Raw genomic sequence first — 7,987 nt, forward strand, 5'->3', positions numbered from 1 at the left:
GGTTTTCTGTTTCTTTTGAATATACACCAATAAAGCAGTGCCCCGGCGATCTTTCCTCTGCGAAATGCCTCGTGAGGCCTCCGTGGGCAGGGTGAGGGGGAAGGAAGACTGGGGCGAGCTATAAATTTTTGTGGACCATAAATTGTCTAGAGATTGTGAGGTTAATTTAAAGTATGCTTGTTGGAATATCTTTCTGATAATATAATACCAGCACTATCTTGAAGGACTTTATGGGAATTTCATAACCTTGGGTATTTAAAACTCAGACACAGCGCTAGGCATTGAGCGCCCCAGGCGTAATCACCATCCTCAAGCATCAGAAATCCTTCTCTTGGGCACTCTCTCTCCGTTTCCCCCACTTTATTGCAGCCATAAAATCATGGCAGGCACGCAACAAAAACTGGACTTGGAACAGAACCCTCGGTGTTGGACTCTGGTGTGGGACAAGGTTGTTATCAGGTTTCAAGAGCTGTAAAAATGTTTTCATTCAAGCACATGGAGGTGTTTGTACCTCTAGAACTACAGCTTCTGGGAAAAAAAGTGGGCACTTAGGGCGTTATCTTGGATACGGCTAAAATGCTGGGCAGAGAGAGTTCTATGAGACTTCGTACTCCCAGGTAAAGTCTTTGTAGACTTCTGGTATTTATGGTATTCATCACCTTTCCATAATAATCCACTTTATAACATTATCCTGTAGGTATGGTGAATTATTTTGGGCCCAAGTCTACAATTCATGTTACCACTAAGCAGCGTTTGCTCATACAGACAGTCCTCTCGAATGTGAGGTGGCTGCTCGCCTGAGAGCAGGATGAAGAATCCCGCTGTTTACTCCCAAGTCCTTTGTCCGAAGAGATTTTACTGCTTGCATGTGCCAGTGCACGGGAAGGATGCTCCTCCGCAACAGCGTGGCATTCAAATCTGAGGGAGCAGGTGTCTAAAGGGAGATGGAGAAAAGGATTTTTCCTTTTCCGAGTCCTGCTAAAGGAGCTGGGAGGCCACCGTATAGCAGGGAGTCCACTGTATAGCAGGGAGGGTGTTACTCCCGTTAGGGGCAAAGCGTTTGTCTGGGTTCCTCTGGCCTCTGGAGCTCACCTGCGATTCAGTGCGTTGGTTTCCAACTGGTGTGCAAAGTTCAGTTGTAGTAAATGGCAATGTAGGTATTAATGAAATACACATATCAGAAAGAAACTATAACGGTAAGTAATGCAGGCAGAATTGTTTAAAAATGGTACAATACTTAACATATTGTGGGGATGCTCAGCATTTCAAAATCCACATTTCTAAAGGTCTTTTTGCTTTGTAAGCAGATGTCAGTGTTTTAAAGGTCTGCTGAACTTCATATTCTCTTGCATTCTTCTTGACCTTTGGTGTTAGTTTTCGCACGCTTCATGTATATACAATTTTTAGAGTTTTCATGTAAGCTTTTTAAAGTTTTTAGTGCTGTAGACTATTTAAAATTAGAATGATTGGTAGTATTGCTCTGTTCTAGTTCAGTATTGTGTTTTACCGAGTGACTGGAAAGCTTGAAGCTTGACAGGCAAATCCAGTTCTTAATGTACAAGTATCCAGATATTTGCTATAAATCATCAATTTTCAAATTCACTCAGAAAAAAGTCTGCCTGAGCTTGTAGTACAAGTATCTTGTTCTCTTAGGAATTTTTGATCTTGCGTTGTGTTAAGATTAGTGTTACGTTACTGACTTAGCTAGAACTGATCCTGATGTGTGCAAACAACACGAATTAAGAACGCTTCAATGAGATTTAAGCTTTGCGAGTTACTTAAGGATGCTCTTACATTTAAACGTGTGCAGGAGGCCTCTTGTGTTTTGTCTGTTCAGGACAGAATACTTAATAACTTGCAAAACTGAAACCCTAATGAATACAACTTTATGCTCCGTTGCCTATGTACTACTGTAAGCATTTATAAGAAACATGCTCATATCAGCTATGATGCTTTTATTTACTACTTTGGGGTTTATTGTATTCATCACTAGCGCTGGATTTTGGGCACAGCAGTGTTTGAGTACTCAGGGCTGTGAATCTGGAATGGTTTCTTAGAGACTCAAGGATTCCCTGCTGACCTTGCTCTGGGGAGGAGTTCAGAGCGGGAGAGTGGCTGTGATCACTGGTCATATGTGCTCTCTGAAACTAAAATTAACCTGATTATGTTCTGCCGCTTACTTTTAACATGTATTGTTCTGATGGCCAGAAAATATGAAGAAGGGAATATTCTTACTTCGATGGTGAACCCATCCTGTGGTATGTTCGTTGTGTCCATATTTGTACTGCATCTCAAGCAATAATTGTGTCTCAAGAGTAACGCAGGTTCGAGGGGACCCGGCAGGTTAGTAGAATCACATACGTTTGGTAGCAAAACTGCTGTTGAGGGACTAAATCAAAATGAGTGCTTAAATTTAATCCACACAGAAGGCCAGTTCTCCTTTCTAGCGTTTAAGCTTCGGAACATGAGTAGCAGCAATAAAAATTTCCCCATGCATTGTCAGCCTTATGGAATTGAAATTGTAATAAGAAAATGAGATAATTGATATCTATTTTGAAAAAGTACATACTCAGAAATATTTTTTGAGTAAAAAGATGCATTTCTTTCAAATCAGTACTATTCTATGTATGATTGTTTTCTGTAAGTATCCTATTTGCATGTCAGCAGCATATTCCAATATTCTTTGGAAACTATTTAAGTATGCTGTAATGACCCGTTCATGTCAGCTCATCATTAGATCTTTAACATATGTTTCAGATAGCTTAATATGACTGTAACTAATTACATAAGTTGTAGCTAAGCAGCAATCGCGTATGCATGACACGGCCGTGGCCCGTTGCGTTCCCTGTGGTCATTAGCAGACATTGAACTTGATTAAGGAAAAAAATCTGTACACTGCATGTTATTTAGTGATATCGAACAACATTCAGAGTCAGAGTGAAACTTTCTGAACAGGAAATCAAAGTGACTCTACCTGCTTGGTTTTCTGATTGGTATCTACTTTTTGTTCTCTCTTGACCCTTAGAAGGAATTTTTCAGGTATTTTAATCCCTTCAATCTGACAATACAAAAGCACAGTAAAACTGACACAAAGTGTCATTCAAAAGATGTATATAAAGCTTTTGAAGGCTTACTGAACCCTTGGGTTTGATTCGGCTCTGATCAGTTCAGTGGAGTTACCCCATTTTTAAACTGGTGCAAGCAAGCGGAAAATCATTTTGTTCCCTGCTGCTCATTGTCCTGAGCTGGTTTCAGAGCAAATGAGCTGTAACTCAGAACCACAGGTCAATTCAATAAGATACTGAGCACTCTGATCAGGGAAGACACTTAATCAAATGCTTAATATAAACCTGTAATTAATTCACTGTACTTTATGGGGGGAAAATCAAGGAGGTGCCAAATGCTGTTTCTGAACTCCTTTCTGACGAGACTTGGCGTGATGGTTTTGTCTTGCAGGTGAGCGCTTCGGGTGTTTGTGTTTTGTGCCTCAGTTGTTTCATGTTGCAAATTGTTTTGGCAATATTATAAGTTGAATTATAATCTGATTTCTCCATTGTGGTTTATTTTTTGAAAAGGGAAAGAATGTATGGTATAGAAGAATGCATTTTTTTAAAGGTTTTTTTACATTGCCTAGGATTTAGATGAAATTTAGCATTGAAGGGAATCTAATAGGCAGTACTGTTAGCAATCCTAATCTTTTTCTGCTGCTAATTGCAATATTTAATTAAAAGCTATTATGCCCACGGTAGGTCATGCTCACTTGCTGAAGTAGACATGCTGGCTTTAATTCACTGGCTCTGTCCACTAGATGGCAAGCAAGCTATGTGCGATGCAACAAAAGAAACGTCTCATTTTTATGCTCAAGGCCTTCTCCCAGTGTTTTGCAATGTAACGAGATAGATATTAGTGGTAAGCAAATGGAACAGCCTTTATATTGCTCATACACAGCCCTGGGTTTATTTTCTCAAGAGTGTAAGTGCTGTTAGGATGTTCGTGTTACTGAAATCTAGGTATGCCTTGGGACTTCCTCGTGGAAGTCAGCACTAGTAGGAAGCCAACATTTGGTGAAACTGTTGTTAGAAACTTCTATCCGTTTATGTTCCAGGGTTTTGCCTCACGCCAAAACCACAGTATTTTAAATAACTACCTATTTGTTTTTCTCCCTTTTTGTAATTTGTCAACTTGAGATGAACTAACAACAGGTGTACTCTGTTCCAGATGGATAAACCGGGGTTGCCTGGGGCTGAGTGCAGAGAACTGCAGCTAAACACAGCATCTACGCATTGCTGGTCTTAGTCACAGCAACAGATTGCATACTGCAGCCAGAGCAAGAGTTATCAACGTTTGTTATGGGGTAGAACATAAAGACTTGGGACGTGGGACGTGGGACGTGCCACTGCTGCTGGGCTGGGAACTAAACGTGCACCAGGCGTCCAGTAGCATTTCTGTGAGTATTTTCCAAGAACTCAAACATAAATGTTGATGCTGTCCTTACAGAACAAGTACATAATACTAATAATTTGATTGTACTTGAAAAATGGCAAAAATCCTAGAACTGCATTTCCGTACTGAGAAGAAACTTGTAGCTCATCAACAGCCCTTTTATGCAGTTGTACTGTAATGAGGAATTTCTAGAAAAATGTTCAGGAAAGATGATAGTATTAATAATAAACAGTTCAAAGAAAATACCATTGCATTCTTTCTGTAACTTACCATTTAGTTATGATCATTTTTTAGAAGCTGTACTGATACCAAGAAAGTAATCAATTTTTACTTTTTGGTAATAAAAATATGATGATTCCAAACCCATACGTGGATATTGTTGGATTGGACTGTGCTGAAGTTTCTCTGGATGGCCTCCTGTGAGCCTGCCTTCCCCTCCGCTGCTCGGGGGAGCTGCTGGAGCAGAGCGGGACGCTGCTCTGCCTGCCCACGTCCGCTCCAGACGCCCGCTGCCTGGCGGCCACGCTGCCACTGCTTCCCACAAAGTACACGGGCAGTGGTGGCTGGTGCTCAGCAGCGCACATTTGGGAGCAATCCGTGCAGCACATGATGGGTGTTTATAATCCCGCCTATCACAAGTGTGTGCACGGCGTGTGTCTCTGCAGCAGACCCCAAAGCAGCCGCTGAGGGTTACTGTCTCCACTTGGGCTTCAAAGTGCCTGGGAAGGGCCATGGTTGGAGGCAGTGGGTTGTTCTGCAAAGATGGGACAACGTTGATCAGCTTAGACTGCTGGGGGCACTCCTGGACATTTTGATGGAGAGGATGATTGGTCTGGTTGTCTGAAAGGTGGTAGCTCCAGGGTCAAACCTCCTCACTTTAGTCACATTAAGACTGGGAAAATCCCATGGTTAGGGAAGTTGGAGGGATTACGGGTGGCTTTTCAGCTCATGAGTAACTGTCTTAGTTGAAGTCAGTACAGATGGCTCAAATCCACCTGGTTCTTGGTGGGTTTGCTCTGGAGCGTACTGACAGCAGCCGTGCTGGTCAACACTCGCTTTGGGTCACTGCTGCGCTCCACCCTTGGGGCTCTAAACCCTTCACCGTTACTTTGGTTTGCATTTTTCAGTTCAAAGCGTCTGAACGCATCCGAGGATGAGTAGCATTTGCCTGCAGTGATACCGCAGGTGCGTGGTGCGTGCCCTGGGGCTTGGCACAGGGCTTGGGCAGTCTGAGGGCGAATGGAGCTGCGCAGCGTTACAGCAGCACGCTGAGGGGAGGCACCTAAATGCAAGGTGGTTGTATATGTTTGGCCTTTAAGGTGGGCCCCTGCAATGAGTTTTTCTCCGTGTGCAGCTCAATTTTCACTTTAAAGGTAAGTTAGCAGCAAAAGAGATCCTGCGTGTGAAGTAACACGTGTTGTGCAGATGATCAGGGAGCTGGGATCTCGGGCTGGACTAAGGAGCTGCTTTGGCATCCTCACCTGGCACAGGAGAAGAAAGCGCTTGGCTTCTGACAGCTGCACAGCGGCCACTGACTTGCTGTGGGGTTCCAAGGCAGAATTCTCCACAATATGAAGCCAGTGAATTATCAGAGTTACAAAAAACTTATTAGGTAAGAATTGTTTGTGTTGTGCTACAATATAGACACGATGGCTGCTCCGTTGTATGGCTTCTGAGGAAGAAGAATTTTGCTGTTTCTCTTGTCCTTTTCACGTAAGGACTGTAGTTTCAGTTTCAGGGGTTCCTGGGGATCTTTTAGAGCTCGCTCTGTCCTGGAACCAGAGAATCTTGTGTCTGGGTGCAGGAGATAAATGGAGTTGCTTTTATGCTGCTTATCAACGCCACACCACCCTAGAGTTCCCTTAATCCAATATTAAGATTCTTATTAATTTCAGGGGTTTCTACATGGATGATGTGTTGAATTTTGAAGCTATTTTTTCATATAGAAAGCCTGTACAATACCACTTGTCCAAAGTAAGGAAAAAGGCATGGAGTAGGTCTTTTTATCAAGGTCATTTATGAGATTTATGTCTCTGGTAAATTTAAGACAAAATTTTGCTTGAACTGGAATCAATTGGAGTTTTTGATATATTTCTGTGAAGCTCAGCTTTCATTTTTGTTCTCTTGATTTGTGTTAAGCTTGGAGTAATGTGAACTTTTAAGAGAGAAAACAGTTCCTCAGGAACTCTTACACTGATAGGATTTGTGAAACGTAATTTGGTGCTATTTCCTCCTCCTTTGACTCTTACAATGTGAGGAGATAGCTGTTGTACGTGCCACGTTTTTATTGCCTGCTCCTCGTCAATCAGTTGGTTGTGCTGTGGATAGAGATGGAACTTCTTCGTGAAGCTGTTTTTCATTGGTATCAAGGAACAGACAAACTTTGCAGCTAAAGCCTTATATAAAGTTTTATCTCTCTGCCCACATTGCTGCGATTGTAATACTGCTTAGCAACTAGAAGTAAATCAGAAGAAAACCAAAAAACCACTCAAACCCTTTATTGACAACAGAGATGGGCCAAAGCTGCAAAATTCAGGTGTCAGTTTGGATCTGAAAATTCCAGAAGCTCAGGGACCTGACATTGGTTTTGTACTTTTAAGCGTGAAAAGTTGCCAGAGTGACTGGGCTCTGCTTTTGGTGTTCTGTAGGTTGCATTTACAGACACAAGGATGAGACAAAAGTATTACAATACGTAGTAATACATTAAAAAAAAAGACAATTAAGATTTCCCCCTTTTTTTGGTACCAAAGAAGATGGAATATTTTACTGGGCGCTTATTCCAGATCAGTAAACGGAGTCCCCTTCCTCCCCAGCTGACAGAGCAGATGGTTCATCTCTCTCCTCCAGTCTCCGAATCCTTCAAAATCCACACTGTGAGCACCAGGGGCTGCTCTTTCTTTCCAGAAGTTCTGTTCCGCTGCTCCATTTTAATTCTCAATTTTATGGCTAATGCTTCTAGTATTAACCTGTTTTGCTGATTTTTCTGGAAATTTCTAAGGGAAGACATGGTGTGTAGAGTTAATACTGCCGATGAAAATGTCAACACAAATAGTACTTCTTCAGCACCGCGGTTGGAACGCACGGGGGAGTTTCTACAGCCTCATTCCCCAGGCGTTATTGCCTGAGCCTCTGTGCGCAGAAGCGCTTTGCCGCGCTCGCCGCGCTCTGGGCGATGGCCAGCGGACGTCTGTCCGTGTCACCCGGAGGCTGCGCGGGCAAAAAGGGATATTGCGAATCGCACAGGTGAGATCAGAGCCGAAACAGCAGCAATGACAACTCGACAAGGGCTGCAAGGTGGGGCTGAAAGCTGGGTTTACTGTGCTTGGCTATGAATTCATAATGGAATAAAACTTACAAAAAGAATAAACGCATCCTTGACAGCCAAGGACCAAAATCTGTACTCACAGGAAACAAAAAGGGCAAAGGTGAGCAGCACTGCAGCAAAGGGACAAGGAGATCTCGAACACCTTCATTAGTACCAACAGTGAAACTAATTACAGGAATAACTGCCGGCAAGGAGGGAAAATAGCATAGTTAATTTCCT

The sequence above is a fragment of the Nesoenas mayeri genome, assembly GCF_963082525.1.
Source record: "Nesoenas mayeri genome assembly, chromosome: 15".
Lineage (NCBI taxonomy): Eukaryota > Metazoa > Chordata > Aves > Columbiformes > Columbidae > Nesoenas > Nesoenas mayeri.